This window comes from Castor canadensis, chromosome 13 (assembly GCF_047511655.1).
Source record: "Castor canadensis chromosome 13, mCasCan1.hap1v2, whole genome shotgun sequence".
NCBI lineage: Eukaryota > Metazoa > Chordata > Mammalia > Rodentia > Castoridae > Castor > Castor canadensis.
Genome location: NC_133398.1, coordinates 57,342,907 through 57,362,788, shown reverse-complemented (window position 1 = coordinate 57,362,788; position 19,882 = coordinate 57,342,907). Strand labels below are relative to the sequence as shown.

At 38.8% G+C, this 19,882-nt stretch overlaps 1 protein-coding gene and 1 long non-coding RNA gene across 16 annotated transcripts in view; both read right to left on the bottom strand.

The window, feature by feature from the left end:
* Nucleotides 1-19,882, bottom strand: part of Nfib (nuclear factor I B) — a 442,869-nt gene that overhangs the window by 177,469 nt on the left and 245,518 nt on the right. The window lies entirely within an intron of this gene.
* Nucleotides 3,778-19,882, bottom strand: part of LOC141415429 (uncharacterized) — a 42,908-nt gene continuing 26,803 nt past the window's right edge. Inside the window, exon 2 of the long non-coding RNA XR_012440437.1 lies at nt 3,778-19,882. This exon is cut by the window's right edge and continues 13,796 nt beyond it. This is a non-coding gene — a long non-coding RNA (uncharacterized lncRNA).

Sequence of the window (19,882 nt, the reverse complement as noted above, 5' to 3'; positions counted from 1 at the left end):
TTCCTCATCCTGTTGCTTTTTTAGTTTGTTTTTCATTATAATTTTGCCTGGGCCAACCTCAGTCCATGATTCTCCTGTCTACTTTCTTAGTGCACAGGAGTGTACTACCACACCCAGCTCGTTTTTCAGACAGAGCTTCACTAACTTTTGCCCTGGCTGGCTTTGAACTGCAATCCTCTGGTCTCTGCCTCCTGAGTAACTGAGATTATAGGCATATACCTCCACGCTCAGCCTAAAACTGTACTTTTTAAATATATCAACCAGTAACTTCCCCTTCTCAGTCCAATCTGCATAACTTCACCCTCTGACAACTGTAATTAATATAGAAACCAAATGCTACCAAGAATGTGACATCTTTCAATAGCCAACATGACTCCTGAAATAAACAAAATGAAGTTAGAAAAGTCAGACACAGACAAAGGCAGCATTTTTCAGGAAACTTCAATGGATTGCTGCATATTTCAAAAAATGTTTATTAAACATTTTGGGTTAAACTATGAGGGTGTTCTACTAAGTATCTGAGACTGCTTCAGACATTGTTTGGGTTTTTATATTTTAGCAAACTGATCCTAGAATTGATGGGCATGGCCCAAAATAGGTTTGCAGTGACATCTAAATAGGACCCTAGGATGTCTTACAGATCTCAAGTGAGTTACAGCATTAAAGATAAAAGATAACTTTTGTAAAATTCTTACAAAGTCAACTAAGTGTTTCAAATGTAGTATTTCCAACCAGGCACCTCTAGCTCACACCTGCAATCCTAGCTACTGAGGAGACAGAGATCAGTAGGATCACCGTTCAAAGCCAGCCCAGGCAAAGAGTTTATGAGACCCTCTTTCGGAAAAACCCATCATAAAAAAGGGCTGGTGGAGAGGATCAAGATGTAGGTCTTGAGTTCAAGCCACAGTACCACAAAAAAAGTTAATATTCCCAGTCACATATAAACTCTGGAAGGTGCACATAATTCCTGTTCTACTGATAAGAAAATTAAGACTCAAAGAGCTTGTCCAAGTTAAAACACTACATTATAGACCTGAGATGAAACCTCAGACCTAACTTCCTAATTTTCTTAATTATTACCTAGAAATGGCATTACCCCAAAATTTCATGTTAACACGGTCTTAGATGCTCTGTAATGAGAGAGAGAGAGAGAGAGAGAATAAGAAGGAAAGAATGAATGAGTGAAGGAGAGAACAAAAGAGGAAGGAAGAAAGAAGAGTAGAGAGAAAAGGAATGAAGTAGGAGGGAAGGAGGCAGGAGATAAGGGGAGATGGGAGGAGGGTAATTCCACAACTGCTTCACCTCCCCAAGACCTTTCTTGGGATAAATGAGGGCTGAACAACAGTCAGTGGGGATACTGTCCTCATATAAAGAGAAAAGTAGGTGAATTCTTGGACCATGTAGGAATACCGAAGTCTTGCGGGTATCTTTACTGACTCCTTCCCCAATACCACACCCAGTAGACACAAAACGTGTTAAAAATTTTCACCTATGTATAAACCTTATTCAAGTCCCCTGAGTGTCTTTTATCTTCTCTTGATAAATCTAAAGATCACAAGTTAAAATTTTCCTTTCGTTGTGCACCTAAAAGGCTGCCACACTGGATGCTTATTTCTGTATGAGGTGGGTCTTTTTGAAGCTATGGCCTGTCAAGTTACTGTGTTGAGAAAAGGGAAACAAAATGTATGGGGAAGAGAAAGAACCTATTAGAAAATGTCTGCACATGTGTTTTCTTTCTGTTCTTTCACGTAAGTTCTTTGATGGACCATAAAATCTCCAGATTGCTAATGTCACAAATCTCTTAAACATGAGAGGCACGTGTACCATTTTCAAACATGGCTTTTTGGAAGGATGTATCAAAGATGGGGCATAATCAAAGTTGCAACTCAATAGGAAGAAAGATGTTGGGAACCTTAGCTTTTACTGTTAAAACTCTCGAACGTGTGCCAAGGTAAACAGCACATCACTGGTGTTCACTCCCACAGGGACACCATCACTGCCTCGGTCTAACTGTGTAAAGGAGGCTGAAGCACTACCAGAGGACTTTAGTGTCCAATCATCACTCTCATAGGTATCTGTCATACAGGAAGTATGCCTAAGGAAAAATTCCAGTATATGCAAGAGCAAACATGCCACATTCACCACTGGGAGTACAGTATACAGAATGTTTGAATCAACCTGTGAAACCCCATCAATTGTTTATTATTTTAAGTATGTGAGGACAGGAACAAATGTTACTAAGATATCAACTTTTTTAGCAAAATCAAATAAGCCTATTGAGAAGTCAGATTCATCCAGAAGAATTGGTTTCCCTGGACTAATGACAACTGACTCAAATACTTCCTTTCTGAGGTATTCTAAGTTATCAAAAGTTTTTGAAAAGAATATGCTTAATAAATAAACATCAAAGGCTTCTCATAGGTGATAACTATTCCCAAAGTGTGGTTGGGATATGCCACATCTGACATTTTTTATGATTAAAGATTATAGCATTTTATTTGAAATAACAAACTAGAACCTTCAAGGAAAACCAGGCCACTGGCATTCCTTTAAACATGCATATAAAGGGGTTCACAGTGTTCTTCCTTGCCTTTGGGTGTGCATTGTGCAACAGAGGAATTCCAGGCACAGTAATTGAATAAGGAATTAGCACCTTCCCATCAAGGTTTATCTAATTGCATACCAATGCATAATGAAGGATACATATATGGACAGTAGCTAAAGAGTTAATCTTTAGCAACTCTGCTAAAAAATCCTAATGGCAGACTGCCCATCATTCTTTTAGACAGAGCTTGTCAGAAAAACTAGGGCAGCTTGTCCAGCTCAGCAGTCAACTGATTACTAGTGAACTCAATGGGGCTCCCAGCCAACCCCTGAGATTGCTGCCAGCCCCTTGGGTATTCAAAGGCCAAGTTCCAATGTGGTTTACTTTGCCAGAATCACATGATGTCAGTGCTATTTTCTCCTGACCAGAATAACCAGTCATTCAGGTTACTGCAAGTGGTATCAGTGAGCCAGCGGGCACTTCACTGGTAGAGGTCACATACACACTTTGCTGCTCCTTCCACCATTGCCCAGGGGCCTGGGGCCTCCTGCAGGAGGGCAGCTAATCGCAGCGTGTCAATTCCAGCGACCCAAATCCTGCACAGGCATCCTGCACACCAATGTCTGCACCAATGATCAGGAATTACACAGGCTCACTGAACAGGGAACACTTAGAGAACAAAACAAACAGGTCCAACTTTGATAAATACCCAGATGGACAGGAAAACAGCAGAAAGTGGGCCTTGGCTTTCACTCCTACTGCACTACTGGAGCTTTAGTAGGCAAGTCACAGAAATTCTATGGGATTCAGTTACCATTAACAACATATGCCCACATTCTTTGCATGGCAGTTAAGACATTAATTAATTTTTACATCTATCAGGAGATTTTTCAGTTGCTGCAGGATTTACAGGGGAACATGCATTCAGGGAGTAGCTAGGTTTTAAAACTCTGGTTATCCTTATCTCTCAGAGAGAGAAAATATTTCACTCCCCAAAACACAAGTCAGAGAATTAAATATAAGGCCCACTTCTTAATCTTTCTCCTCTAGAAGGAAATATAACCATGAGGAATAACAAACAGACTGGTGTAGCCAATGTCAAAGTCCCAAACATATCGCCCAGTGCTGCAAAATATTTGAAATATATTGTTTGAAATATTTCCAATTTTCTTTTTTGGTACTACTTCTTAAGACACCTGGACATCTATTTATACAAATTCACTTTAACTTGCTTTTGAATAGACTAAACATAAAATATCATAACATTCAAAAATATTGTAGATTTCCTATTTTCTCATGTTTTTATCCTTTCCTTTTTCTGTCAGTAAGTAAAGTAGTAAAGTCATAACTGCAGAGAAAGAATATGCAGCAATGTAAGGCTCGTGATTTTCAAACATTTACATTTTTAAAATAAAAGTTGTAATACACAGAAGAAAAGTAAAGATGTGCCTGTAATTGTACTATTAGCATTCAAGACAACACATGTTTGATGAAAAACAGAGTGAATGGATTCTCCGTTCATCACTAGCAGATACATCCCTACTAACTATTACCTTGAGGAACCCTCTAAGCAAAGTGATCAAGATAATGAGAACAAGCTGTCTTAGGAGCTACTGATGTCACAATGCATGTCCCTCTCTGCTGCAGCTTTGTGGTATGAGGAAAAATGCCACTCCATTTCCCTGTAACAAAAAACTGCATTTGTAAAAATCACCTGATTTTTTTTTTTTTTTTTTTTTTTTTTTTGTGGTACTGGGGTTTGAACTCCAGGCTTCAAGCTTGCTAGACAGGCACTCTACTACTTGAGCCACTCCACTAGCCCTGTATTGTGTTCGTTATTTTCAAGATAAAGTCTTGTGAATTGTTTGCCAGGGATGGCTTTGAACCGTGATCCTCCTGATCTCTGCTTTCTGAGTAGCTAGAATTATATGCACTAGCCACCAGCACTCGGTGATCACCTGAATTTAATACCAAATTTGTGCAATAAGAAAAGACTGGTGATGGATAAAAGGAAAGAAGCAAAGAATGAAGGAGTAAAGAAAGGAAGAGAAGGTTTTCCAGAGAGGAAGACCAAAAAAATTTTTGTATCAACATTTCATAATTTCCATCCATTCCATCCATGAAAAAAGTTTAAGCAAGTTTGCAACAACTTTTAAAGTCAGTATTATCGCCAGTTTTTCAATCAAATCAGGTACTCTAGTTTACTTTTTCTGATGGTGATAGCTCATCTTTGACTATTCAACTTTTCTTTTGTCCTGGCCTTTTATTCCCTTCTCAGATGCATCACATCTTACCTCTAGCAATAACATCTGAATTGAACTAACAAATGTTTGAAAGAAAGAAGTTTGCTAGATACATGTTCTTTGGAACAATGGGACTAAGCCATCTCACCAATCAGAAAATAGCTAGATAATTTTACAGTTCTCAAGGCGATTGTTTCAAGGAAAGCTGGAAATGCTCATAAAGAGAATAAGCTATAAGTGTATGGTTTTTTCTAAGTAGGGTAAGATAGCCCAAATCATCACAGAAGGAAAAAAAGTAAGGGAGATTTTGATTCTCTGACACAAAGAAATAATGCACAAATAAAATGTTTTATTCAATTTGTCCGAATTCTTTTTTAAGAATCAGTAATATCCTGGAAAGTGCCCCTAGATGTCTTTGAGGAATCACATAGTGAGTACAAATCCCTCAAAGCCACATTCAAGGCTCTTCATAAAGTAATTTCAACCTATTTTTCTCACCTCCCACCTGTGGGTTCTATATTCCAGCCTCACTCAGTAATAAGCATTTTCCTGCCCTTGACTTTCACTCATACTATTCCCTTGGTCTAACTGCCTCCCTTGCACTTGATAAAACCCATCTCTTGCGGTCAGTTAAAAACACCACTTCTCTATAAGATGTTTGCTCCTCCCCTAGAACCCTTCCTGGCACCTCAGAAGTTCACAGTTACACTCCTCTTAAAGACCAACTTGATAAGGTCTTGCATTACTTACTGATCTTCTCCCCTCCACCAGACATAAGCACATAAGCATGGCGACATGCATCTTCGGGGATTTGTACTCAATAATGATTTGCTGATTTGAAGTGAACTGATGAGGCTAATTTATTTTACAGTACTCCAGTGCATTGGTACTCTAACAGCCGCTCAAAGGCCCTCCACTCATCCAAAACCTCATCTGCTATAATATTAGTGTTTACAATAACATACAGGTTCCTAGATAAATAATTTAATTATCACATGCTTATTAATGTCTCACCAAGAGCAGAACAGTTTACCTCTTAATTTTAATAAATTTTTTTTAATGCTGTTTGGTTGGGATTCTGTGTGTGCACATATGTAGATGTGTGTGATAATAAGAAGGAACTAGAGAGCTAAGCAATAGCAATGATCTTTTACCCCTCTTCAGTGAACTTCAGACAAAAGCATTTAAGTCACAAGCCTCAAAGCACTAGCTTATGAAAGTACCAACCATGGTTCCAAATTTCAAACTGAAATAAACTTGGATGAACCATAAAGAAGCAACACATTTTGCTCTGCAATTGAAGGAAAATGTTGCTGATTTTGTTGAACATTTTGTCTCTGACAATTACTGGACTTTCTTTAATGAAAGACCAACCTCAACAGGGCTTAAATCTCAACTATAACACATGTCAGTGATAGTGAGCATCTGACATTACCTTGTTTTACAATCCTCATTACATGGGTGTGTGGTCTATGACTCATGGGATGATAAACTTCCTATTAACCAAACATGATATAAAAGTTCAGGACATACCAATGACCAGGTATAAGCTAGTAAGAATCAGATGGAATATCATTGATATAAACATGGTGTACGTGCTTCAATTTGTACAAAATGCTGTATAGGTGGTGACAGGTTAACCCTCATAACAGTCTTAAAAAAGATAACAAAAAAGTTCAATTTTACCAAAGGAACAGTTGGAATGTGGAAGGTTTTAGGCTTTCACAAGGTTATTATAAATTACTTGCAAACAATCCAGCTCATTGATTAGTCTTGGTATGTGCTATAGCACAGTCAACTGCAGGACCTCATATATAGAAACTGATCAAATAATGGCCTGGGTGCCTTTCAAAAACAACTCTAACCACTCAAATTAGCTCCAGATTCAACAGGTCCTTTATTTTCACTCTCTGGTTTTGCTAGTATGGTAGTAGTGAGGCACAGATTCTAGAATCAAAGCACCAAGATTAAATCCACCATGTATTAGCTGCAGGCTCCTGGAAAGTTCCCTTGCTTATCCCTTATGTGCAAAATGAAACTAATGATGGTATTTGTCCCCATAATTTTACCAAAATTATTTTTCCAAAAATATTCATTTTCACCTACTTTTCCCAGAGGCTGCTCTCTAACAACATGCACATGTAAAATCAACAAAAACACTTATCAGATTCCAAAGCAGTTGAATTTGAGTGTGAAGAAGGTCTAACTGCATTTTTAATCTCAATTTTCCATGTTTTATCCCATCCCAAAATGCAGTTACAGGAGGGAAAAGTATAGTCAAGAAAAAACTTTATTAACCATACATCCACTCTGCACATTTTTAGAAATAAACATGTTTCCCAAGACATTTTAACAATTTCCCCATCCTTAAAAAAATAAAATCTTCTTTTCAGCCAGTGCTACTAATTTCACTGTTATACATAAAGAAGAAAATATATAAGGAACATAAAGAAAAAAACATAATAGAAGAAAAGTCAGAAAATAAAGAAAGACTAATAAAATACAGAGAGAGAGAAAGGAAAGAAGGAGAATGAAATAAAATACTCATATTCCTGCCTCCAAACCACTAACTTCCAGAAGGAAAGTGAATATGCCAGACCATTAAAATGTTTCAGAAACACTAGCCTATTTGGCATTCACAGTGGCAGAACCATGAGAATCACAGTTACTTAATCACCATGCGCTCATAAAACTGGACCTAAGGTGACAAGATCAATTGGGTGAGAAGAGCCAGAGGGACCTAAGTAGGGGAGGGATCCAATCCAACACACACCACTTCCAGAGGCAAATCCTGCAGAGACAGCACAGCATCTTCAAGCTGTGCATTCCCTGAATCCTGCTTTTCAGTAACTTGTTTCCATGGGTTAGCTTGGCTTGTCCTTGACTCTACACTAATTCTAATGAGACTGTATCTATTCCAGAACTGAGCATAGTTGAGAGTCAAACCATCTTCAGGTTACCTAGCAAAAGGGGCACCTGGAGGAAGAGCTCACCTAGTAATCAAGACTCAATCATCTTTTGTATATTAATGCACCAAGTACTCTAAAGTCAGACTATCCTGGTTTTAAATCTGACTTTGACATCTACTAAGTTGTGGGCAAGTCAGTTAACATAGAGCCTCAGGTTCCTCACCTATAAAGTGGGGACAAGAATAAGATTACTGAATATTAGATGAGATGATACACATATAAAACTGAGTAAAGTCTTAAAACACAGTACAGCTATGACTTATTCCAGCTACTGCACAGCTGCAAAGGAATATCAAAGTCTGGAAGGCGCTCTTCTACAAGCTGGATTTTGAACTGTGAATTCCCAGCACAAGAAATCTACATGTTTAGAGCCTAGTTCGTGCTGTATAAACAAACAATAAATTTTTAAAAATCTTTTAATAACAGATCATTCTATGCATAAGGTGAATAATATACCAGCGATGGTCTGTCTTTGAATTTATTAAGATAAAAAGGTAGAATTCCTTATTATAGTGCTAAAGAAAGGTGAGATTTTTAAAACAACAAGGTTTTCCTTCAGCATCATATCACTTTCTTATAATTAGATTTGCTTAAATAATACAATTTGCTAAAGTGAGCAGTGTAGGCTTTTTTCCTCCATTTATATTTTTAGTGGCTGCAGCCATTGTTGTCAAGCATCTTGAGTGTTATTTTATGGACATAGTAAGTGTCAAAGAACCTCTTTGATGACTCATTTTAGAATATGAGTTCAATAGAAGCAAAGGTACCGCTTATCATCACTGAGAACATTCATTCAGATCTACTATAGTTTTATAACTGCTCTCATCTAACAGGGCAATTTATTCCAACATGCAATTTAACCAACAGGCTGTTTAACCTTGGATGCTTATTAGTAAAGGAACAATGCTTTCAGGATTCTGCTGAATAATTCAGCCCTTCCAGTCAGAGAACTATGCTGGTGGGTAAGAACCGCATGCTGTCTAAGTCTGTGAGAACACTTGTGCACATCTGGAGTAAGCAGCCCTGTGCTACCTTTCCAGGTCTGCTCTCCTGACCAGAATTTCTTCTGCTATGGGGCAAGACAGCGGCATAAAATTAGCTCCTAAACTTCTTAGACAAAGGCAGAAGAGGTCTTACTACTATATTAGCTTTGAATTCTCTTTCTGTTGCTGCTACTGCCAACAAGGTATTTGTTCCTGGATAGCTTGCACTAAAAACCATTCCAAACAAGATTTTGGTGAAGGTTTGGTATGAAGTAGGAAACTACTTTGAGAAATATTACAATTGTTTCAGCTGTTTACTCTCTTTTATAGCCTCCTTTCTGAGCTACTTTAAAAAAAAGTTTCATACCCTGTCTTCATAAGTCAGGTTAGAATGTCACTTCATTTGAAAGTATGTGGCATGAAAACATTACAAAACCAAAACACACATATTTACATGCACATGTGTACAAACACACACGCACACACACACACTTGGTCAATTTCAAATTGAGCCAGAACTAACAAACATGTAGTGGATAGCTTTTGTCAGTAAGCCTTCTTTCCAGAATCTGTCTTCATTTGGAGGCTCTAATAGTATGCCAGGGTCTCCCCAAATCATGTGCTAACATCCATGAAATACTCTTAGCAGTTCTGTAAGGGGAGGAGATTGTCTAACCAAATATGTAGTTTTCCCAACAAAATTGCATCACAGTCATGAAAGGCTGTAGAGAATCTCTTAGACACTGAGTGAACTCTGACAACTATTCAATATCCATATTCCAAAATGAATTTGCTTTTCTCTATTTATTGTTGCATATAAAGCCCCTAAAATGATAACATCAGTTCACTGTTTGAAAAATAAAAGAGCACTGAAGGAAAAGTCAATTGCTTGTGATAGTGACGGAAATAAGGAGAAAGTGAAAAAGCCTAAGAAGTGATGGATCTTGGACAAATCTGGATGCCTGGGAAGGAAACTATACTCTACAGGGCTATCTGAAAGTTTAGACATTCAGGATCATCCCTGGACAAATCTCACATAAGTGCAAAGGATATATTATAGCAAAATGGTCTAAGTTCCTAGGCATGGTGAAAATAAACTAGACTTGACCATAGATTATGTGTGAGCAAGTTCCTGTGACTGAGTCTTTTGTATGATTGAGGAGAGAGATCTCCCACAAGCAAGGATCCACTAGGCTTAGGCTCTGGAAAGACAGAGGGACGGAGGGCCCAGGGACACTGACATATTAAGGTTGGCAGGATCTTTCATCAAAAAGGCATTAATGAAAACCAGATATTCTGGTTGCCTGGGTTGAGTTTGAGAACAGAACCAGGCATCCAGCACAGCCTGTAGATGGATTTGCAGTGTTACAAGGTTGGCTTCTGCTGAAAACCTCAGGTGGTTCTTGAAAGTAGGAGGCTCTCTCCTTAACGGGCATAGGAGGGGAATGCTGGGTCCTAAGAGAACCAACAAGACATTGGAGTAGAACAGGTAGGGAGGAACTAAAGGGCACCGAGATAAGGGAGGCCCGTGGACTTCACAGATAGGCATCTTGCTTCTTTCCAGTCAGTGAAAGCTAAAGGCCAACTGAGTTCTGAGAAAGCCCTCTGCTCTCCTTGTGCAAGGCTCCCCAGGACAGCTCAGCATCAGTTTAAATGAACCAAGGGCTGACCCCACATGACCAAGGACACTAAGTCTTCCAAACAAAAATGCTTATTTTTAAAATCATATAAGTGTCATTTTAGTTCATGTTCTTACTTAGTTTAGAAAACTCCTTTGTCACTTTCTAAAGATTTATTTTTATGGGACTCCTGGAAGGATCATCTAACTTGCCCCCAAATTTCCCTAATTCTCATGCTGCTTCACATATTAGGAAATTTTCTGTCCTCTACAGTCAGAATGATTGTCCATGGAAGACAGCCATTTAGAAGAGTCATATAGATATACACTGTCAACACTTTCTGGCTGTAAAACTAGGGCAACATGAAGGTGTGCTAATCCAGCACACTTAGTACCATAGCCACTGTACACCTAGATCGACAAACAAAACGTAAAATCTTTCAAGATAACTCAGAACATGCCAAATGGATGATCAGTAATAGATCTGTCCTCCACTGCAGTTGAGACAAAGGCAGCACATGGCCTGCCCCCCTAGTGGACCTGCTCTTTCTGACCTTGTGACAATCAGGTCAAAGAGCTCCACAGATGGTGTTACCAGCCAGCCTGCATCATTGGTTCCTGCCTCTCTACCAAAGTCAGCGTTGGCCTCTTAATGGCAAGGAACACTTGGGTGTAGTAGATTGGTAGGATCAAGGGAAGAGGTGGGGAAGCCAAGACAGTAGCAGTCTTTATGACTGAAAGGAAAACTTCATGAGCAGGAAGAAAGATGAAACTCAAAAGCCGTTTCATGTCACTTTGGTTTGAGAGTAACTATATGCCATCCATATCACATTTCAGCCCATAATGAGGCAGTTTAGTTGAATCTATCATGTTTGTCTTTTTTTACTTATCTTCACAGTTCACTAAAATGAACTGCACCTGCCTTCACCTTGACTCCTCCCCCTTGCTGCCCTCCCCACTCTGGCCTCCTGAATACAGGCCACCTATTTGATGGGATATTTCAGTCCTGGCTTTGATGAAGAGGGTCAGTTTGGCACACAGGTGATTTCCTTGTAGATTAAGAACATTTACTTTCTTCCTGCTGGATCCCTCCCAGAGATACCATCAAACCTCTACCTACGCAATTAGTTTTCACAGGTGGCTGTTTTGCCTCCAGTAAAACTACTTTCTTTCTCCTTCTGCAAGTCAAAGCAGAGCGAATGCACATGAAAACATTTCAGATATGAAATAAACACTTTCATAAAGGCAGCTATGGTGCAATGCATCATTTCTGACTGATCCAAATTATGGAATGAACTCCTCACACACACCACGAGGAAAGTTGGGAGGAATCATTTCTGGAAGAAGGAAAGAATGGGGTGGGGGTGGCAGGAAGACCGGACAGAGGACTGGAGAGGAGGAAAGGAAGAGAGGCCACGATTTATGCTGTTTCACCATCCCTAAGGATTTTCTGAGGTTTTTTTTTCTTCTTTCAGAAACTGTTACTACTTAATATCTGAATTTATCATACACAAAACTGGGAGTGGAGAAGGAATAAAAAGATGTTCGTTAGCCTGAACGGTAATGGCTGGTGAGGCAGCTGTTTGTTTTGTTCCTGTGGCCCCAGAACAATTTCAACATGGAACTAGAAACTTTTGAGATAGAGTTGTTTCTCTGGTCCCTTCTCTAGTAAAAACCACAATTTCAGAGGAAGCCATTTCCACAGAGAAAGAAAAAAATTCGATGTCAACATAAATCCCTTGAACTAAACATCTGTTTGAACTGTTTTCTAGGTCAGGGGTCTAAAACTGTGAAACACTAGGGGTGCAGACATGATTTCTTTCCCAAGGTCTCCACGTACTGCAGCATGCACACATCCTGCCATATTGTATAAACATCTGGTTCTCTTCCCCCCAAAAGGAAAGGACTGATAGGGAGGGCTGTCGTGGCTTTTTGTCTTAACCTATAACATGATTTTGTTATTTGTACAGCCTTGAAAACAAACTACTCTTAAACAAGTTGTTCTTGTTAACATATTACTTATGGTGGCTATTTCAATGCCACTTGAATGGCATGAGAAATTCTGTTTCAAGAAGCTGCAAAGTCAAGGCTGTTCATGAAGAAATGGTTGAAAAACCATCAGTTCTTTCCTAAGGAGAAAAACACCCAGAATTTCCACTTTCAGAATTCTCCTTCATTGCTGTGACAAAATACAGCAAGTGCCCTTTTTTTATATCTATTTCTCACAGTGGAAAAAATAGTGTTCGAAATATTCAAACATAGCTAGTGGAGTGACTCAAGTGGTAGAGAGCCTGCCTAGCAAGTGTGAGGCTCTGAGTTCAAACCCCACTGTTGCCAAATAATAATTACAATAATAATTAATAATGACAATGATAAGGAAATAAAAAGCAACTAAAATATTCAAACATAAACTCATTCCAAAAAGATGAGGAGATTAAAAAAAAAAAGGCCTGGCTCAAACTCCTTATGCACAGGGAATTAAGCAGTGGTGGCCTCAAAGGTACCCAAAAGCTGTGCCCAGGTTGCTATCCAGATTCCTCACACTTACTGCTGGAAAAACTTCCCAAAGAATTTGTATGTGCATCCATTATAAAGAACAATTATGACCTTACGATATCAAGATTAGAGACAGCAAAAGGAAAACTGAGCCCAAATGAAGCAACAAACATGAAGTGTATGACGTGAAAGTGTATGGCATCTTCTGTGGAGCCAAATATCAGGATTCGTCCTCGAGGTGTGATAGTTACTTATGCCTTCCCCTACCCCAACCCCCATATGAGCTATTACTATTCTTCTGTCCTGTCTACGAATCCTAAAACAAGCAGGAGGTGAAAGGGAACCCTAAATACTCTCCCTTCAAGTGAGAAAGAGTGATTTCACTGACACAGGGTAGAAATCGTCCATGGTTGTCAAATATAATAAAAGGATTAGAGTTTTGTTTTGATTTATTCTGATGTACAAAGGAAGAAAGGAGAAAAACTTCAAAGGTTTTGCCTCTAGCCCAGACTTCCGGCCTTAGGGGAACCAATTTCCCAGCAAACACAGGAATATATAAATGGCCACTTTCAACCAAAAAAGAAAAGCAAATAGATATTCCTACTAAGACTAGACAGACGTTATATTTCAAAAAGTCAAATGCTATTTTTCCTCCCTCTCTGCTCCTAGGAGGGATGGTCCATTATACACACTCGTGTCTTACTTCATGGGCCTAGCACAAGTCTTTCTTAGATCCAAGGAAAGTTATTTCCCTATTTAGGTCATTTGTGTTTTAATTCAAATATACACATCCAATAAACATTGTTCGAAGAATAAAGTAACTAAAGGCGAATAATGACCAAAGAAACCCCTACTGCCTGTGTACATGAGAGCACTTAGATAAGAAAAAGCAGATTACCATTGTTTCTTTGAGAAAGTGAAATGAGTCGGTGATGAGTCCGTATATATCTGATGATTATCCAAGTTATACCATGACAAGTATTTGCATGAGTCATTCAAGGGCTCTGTTTGCTATGTCTTCTCCTACAACATTAAAAACATACTCTTTCTTAGATCTGCTGTTCTGATTTTTAATAGACTGTAATTCTAGGGTATAGAATAGAATTTTGAACAGTGTGGAAAATATGAATTTTTAAATTCCAACCAATGAGAAACTTGAAAGGAAATCTGGGCTGTCCCTCCTACCTAAGGCAACCAATGAGAAAACTTGAAAGGAATGAGAAACTTGAAAGGAAATCTGGGCTGTCCTTCCTACCTAAGGCAAAGCCACACCTACAGCAACCAAACAGATAATAATCTAATCTAACTTCAAAATAAACCAGGTTCCGTAACTTCCCTCCCTAACACATACCTGTGCCTGACACCCTTCTACTCGTGAAATTCCTTTATAAACTGCAGCCTAAGCACATTCAGTTTTTAAAAATAGTCTTTTCTGAATAGAAAGATGGGGTGGACAACACAAGAAGTTCTACGAGATCAGTCAAAAGAGCACAAACCCAAAGATTCCCTCAATCAGACTTGAATGATATAGGTGAGGTCTGTCTGGGTCCTGGCAACAGCCTTTGAATCAGGATTCAGAGCAAAGAGCAAAGAGAGATGCCTCCCATTGTAGACTGGATATTATATCATATTTGCAAGCGGGAATGTCAATCTTTCTACAACCCACAAATGGTATCCAGCTGTGAGGGAAGTGTGATGTTATAAATATTTGTTTCCAAAAAAAACAAAAAAATTCATATGCTGAAGCTCAACCCTAATGTAGACAAGTCTTAGTATTTGGAAATCGAGTCTTTATGGAGATAATTTGGGTTAAATGAGCTTACCAAAGTGGAGTCTGGTGTTGACAGGTCAGGTGTCTAGAGCTTGCTTGTTCTAGCCTCCCCCACCTTTCCTTTTCTTTTTCTATCTCTATGCCCTGTGAGAGCACTGGGAGAAGGCAGCCACCTATAAGCCAAGAGAAGAGACCTCAGAATGAAATCTACCTTGTTAGCATCTTAATCTTGACCTCCTAGCCTCCAGAACTCTGAGAAAATTAATTCATGCTATTTAAGCCACCCAGTCTATAGCATTTTGCTGTGGCAGCCCCAGTGGACTGCCATGTCCTTCTCTCTAGATTCTCATCCATCTTGCCCTGACATTTCTGAGCCAGCATTCCTCTCACATCTAGGATGACTCCTAGTTTAATTATTTGCTTAACAAATGTGAATTGAGCACCAGGTCAATGCCAGGCAATGAGCAAGATGCCAGAGATACACTTTTCAATGACTGCAGTGTAATAGTGAGAAGGAGTTCATTTGGTAATGAGTGATCTTAATATTTTACTATGGGAAGTATAAGGTGCTATAAGAACCTGTAGGAAGACTAACCAGATTAGACAAGGAGGAAACTCAACCCAGCACAATGCAAATGTCTCATATGGGCCCTGAAGAATGATCGGAACCAGTCAGCTGAATGACTGGGGGAAGGGAGAGGATGTCTAAGAGTGATGATGGCATACAGCGGTCCCAAAGGCTGGAACATGGGGTCCCTCTCTGGTAGTCACTCACTTGTAGGCTTCATCAAGGATCCCTCTGTACCCTCAACTCTTTTATAGAAGCAGCCCCTTCCTTGACAGACTCACTTACTTCCAAGTCTTCAATAACATTCAAATCTGTATTCCTAATGATGATCTTTCTCTAGTCCTCTATTTTTTAATTGACTGCTAGCTACTGAGCAAGACATGTGATCAATGCTCATCTAAAATCCAAGTCTTTATCCTTCCTTCAGATCTGCTTTTCCTCTGGTATTCCTCTTCTTTGTGAACAGCCTTAGCATTCCCCCAGTGTACTGTCCCCCAGCCTCCCCATCCACTCATCACCAAGTTCTCCTTCCTAAGCATTTCCACAATCTGTCCATTCCTCTTACATCTGTTCTCAGTCATATCCTAATATCAAACTGGAGTGCTGATTTTTATTTATTATTACAAATAATGACTTGATATTTCATTTCATCAAAAAACTACAATAACCTACTGAATTAAGAAAAATCCAATCGATAAAAGTAGAAGGAAGAAGAAAATTCCGTCATGGAATCCAAACAAAGGAAAACAGACAAATGAAGAAAACGAAAATGATTACACAGTTCTCACTGTAGGACTCAACTGCAGAAAATAGTCATGCCAATTTATCAGAAGTGGCAGATCTGTTTCCTAGAAGGTATTTTTTAGAGAACTAGATTGAAGGGGAGTTGAATAAGGATACTAAACAATGCAACAGGAAAAAGTAGGCCTTGTAAAATAGGCAAACGCCTTCTACATAAAGATGCTTACGAGCAAAATATTTCTTAAAGATTTCATTTACACCAAAGCCCAGCTAAGGCTAAATCACAATTCTGCAAAGGCAGTCTATAGAGTAATATAGTGAAGTGCTTCTTACAGACAGCTTTCTGATAATTATGAAAAGTTAAGCTGTCCCTGAGGTTGTCTCTGAACATACAAGTGCCTCAAAGGGACTTTTAACCGAAGCTATATTCGTATTGACATCACAAATTAGTACCAAAAGTACCAGGATACCAGGCTACTTCTCATGTTTTCATAGTCATTTCCTCAGAAAGGCTTTCCAGAGGACCTTAGCTCACAAAGATCTCCATACCTGAGCTCCAGGTTAATCACTGTATCACTCTATTTTCCTTGGAGCAGTTACCCAATCTGAAATTGCTTGCTTATGCATTTGTTGGTTTGGCTCACCATTCTCCCCCAGTAGAAGGTAAGCTCCCTGAAAGCAGAGACCATGTCTGTCTTGTACACTGCTATATCTAAACTCTTAGAAATGTCACTAGCATTAAATTTTTAAATAAAAAAAAAATTCTATGTTTTATGAACGTTCTAAATCTTTATTACTGTCCCCCATACATATGGAGAACACAAAGATGATACAAATTTTGTGTGAAAATGCAAAGGTCTGGCATAAAAATGATCACCCCATACTCTACTTTCTCCCTTCTCCAATACATCCTGCATTTTGCTACCAGGGTTGTCTTGTAAAAGATCACCTCATTTTAACTGCTAGAAAAGTTGAAAAGCTACCTTCTGGAAACTCTTTAATGGAGATTCGAAGCCTGCAGCAGCCCTTACCTTTCAGCCTACCCTCTGACAACTCTCCTCCACAAGCTAAAATTCATTCACTCTCCCCATCAACACTCATGACCCCAACTACCAATATGCTATTCCCATTCCAATAACTTACCTTTTCTTGTGCTGCTCCCAGCCTCTATAACCCCCATGGCCTACATCCTCCTCTGAAGAAACTACTCATTTTTAAGCTCATTCCTGAGTCTCAAGAGCCTTCTGTGGATTCTCATGAACTACTAAATTGCTTCCTCTATGCTCCAATAGTACTTTTTATTGATTTGTTGCCCATTGTCTACCATCTGTTTTATATGAGTTAGGTGGTTATTCTTGCATTTCTGTTTCTACTACTACATTAGATTATAAACTCCTTGAGAACAGCGATCAACACTTTATTGGTCTTTGCATTTCCCCAACCTTTAGCACACTGCTAGGCTATCCTGGGCACTAAACAAATGATCACTGAACTAAACGTCTACAAAATTATAAGTAATAAAGAGGCACTGATGCCAGTTGCTTTGGGTTTCAATTCTATACAATTAAAGACCTAGGTCCTAGTGCAACCGTTTATAACACTGGGATAGTCCTAATCTCTACCATACTGAAGCAATACTACAGCAATTGTTGCACATAATTCTTATTTCAGAGGAATAGCTCATGTTCCACCGTACATGTGTACATATACATTTTTCCTAATAATGACTCATGTTATGAGGTGTTCACTATATTAAAAAAACTTTATAGACTTGTCAATATACTGAACTTTTACTATTAAACCTGACATCAAATATAATACATACATGTCTCATCCTGTGCAGATCACAAAACTATTTAGGTACCTTTTAATCTGCATTTGTCAATAAGAAGAACATGAATTTTCCAAATTCTTCATCAAACATGAAGCTAGCTTTTTTCCTCCTTTCTTAACATTACAGTACACCTAAAACTCTACATACAAAGACGTCTTCTTCTAAGTACAACGTTCAGACAGAACTAGAATAGTGCCATTTCTTCGTTACATTCAGTACTGCTCCCCCACCAAGATTTAGTTTGCCAAATTAAAACATCCTTTCTGAAAGTACTACCAATTAACAGAGGGCAATGAATGAATTCACCCAAATGCATCTGTCAGACTACTGAGCAATAAAGCACACAGGCTAAGAGAACAGTATTGAGACATATGTGTTCTTACCATCTGCACACATTACAGCAATGCATTGAGTACACAGGATGTCTGATGTCTAATTTTACATATGAAAAAGAAAAGAATTCATGCCAACTCTCAACATAACCTACATCACATCAGTTTCATAATTGGTGGATTTATGTTGCTCGATATATGCCTATCTGCTCATTTTTTCTAGTGAAAAAATATTAAAGACAGAACATCAGATATATTCTTCAACTATAAGTAGGTTATTGGCTATAATCTTATGCTAACAAAACTCCAGTTACACTAAAGCATAGTACTGGGAGCAAATTTGTTTGCCTTCTCAGAACTCAGAATTTTTACTTTAACCACTTCTCAAAAAACTACAGAATGAAAGGAAGTTGAACTGAATTTTTAAAAAGTGGCAAGCTACATACACTGGTTAATTTTATATTACATATTTTGGAAGGGTAAATTCATTATTTATACAGGTGCTACCTGACCTCTGTCCAGTGAGTTATTCATTTTAACCTATTAATAAGCACACGATAAACAACAATGAAAGTTACGTGACCTTACACAGCTGTCTCCAGCCACTGTACTTTCATCGTTAAGGAAACTGTTAGATGACCCTGTTGTCAGAACACACTAAATCTGTCTGAATAAGGGAAAACAAGACTTTTTCTCCAAAAACAGAATGAAAAGCCTGGGGATCTTCTTACACTGTATAGCTAACATTATTATTTATCAGTTCTTACGTACCTGTGTTGTGGGTAAGAAGAAAGAAAAAAAAGCCTTCCAGGAAGCTTTTATACTGCTTGTGGCACACAATCAGTTGCTTATTGCCAAGGGAAAGACTTTTTCCCCAGAAAGACAATCTGTGCACACACTAATTTGAAAGACAGGGTAGGCGCTGCAAGTGTTTTAATAGCCCATTATCAAAAATTATCCCTTGGCTATAAAATCCCCAGACCATTGGCTGGAGATCAGCTCAAAGAAAAATGAGATTACAGAATTTAATCTAGTGAAGGGGAGTGAGAGATGAGTTTTAAAAAGCTTTAGATCACAAAAAAAAAAAAAAAAAAGCAAAGGACAGAAACAAGATCAACTTAGATAAAACCTTCCACACGTTACCTCATACAAATCTGACAGGTTCCAAGATTGATTTTAATTTTAAAAAGTAGGCAGTGACTTTGCAACATTTTAATAAGGAGTGGAGAATGCTCAAAGAAAAATTATATAGTGAGGTGACAGGAAACAAAACAGCATTTTGTCTTAAATTTGCACAACCTAATTTAGAGCAATAAAGCAGAACCTATGAGTTCTGGTAAATGTCATGTCCATTACATATGTGGATAGGTATGAAGCAGTCTCTGTAGGCCCTTCAAAAATTGCACACAGCCGCCCTAATGCAAACCAGAAGTCTCAGACTGCTGGATGAACACTCAGATTCTCTCCCACATGGATATTTAGAGAGAGTCTCCTCCACTACCGCCCCTATCCTCATTTATGTATATTTCAAGAGGCTATAACATAAAGATGGCCCATGAGAAGAGAAGACACCTCCCACCCCAACGAAATCTGGCCCAACCCCTGCAATGACAGAATTACAGTCCTGTAGAACCTCCCCCTCTCTCCCTAACCTCCACTCTCTTATTTCTCCTCCCCCTCCTTTTCCCCCCTCTCCCCTCCCCATGAGCATCTGCCTGGCCCAATCTCGCCTGGGCCAGCTCCAATAACAACATCTGCTTGGCAGCTTTTCAAGCCCACGGA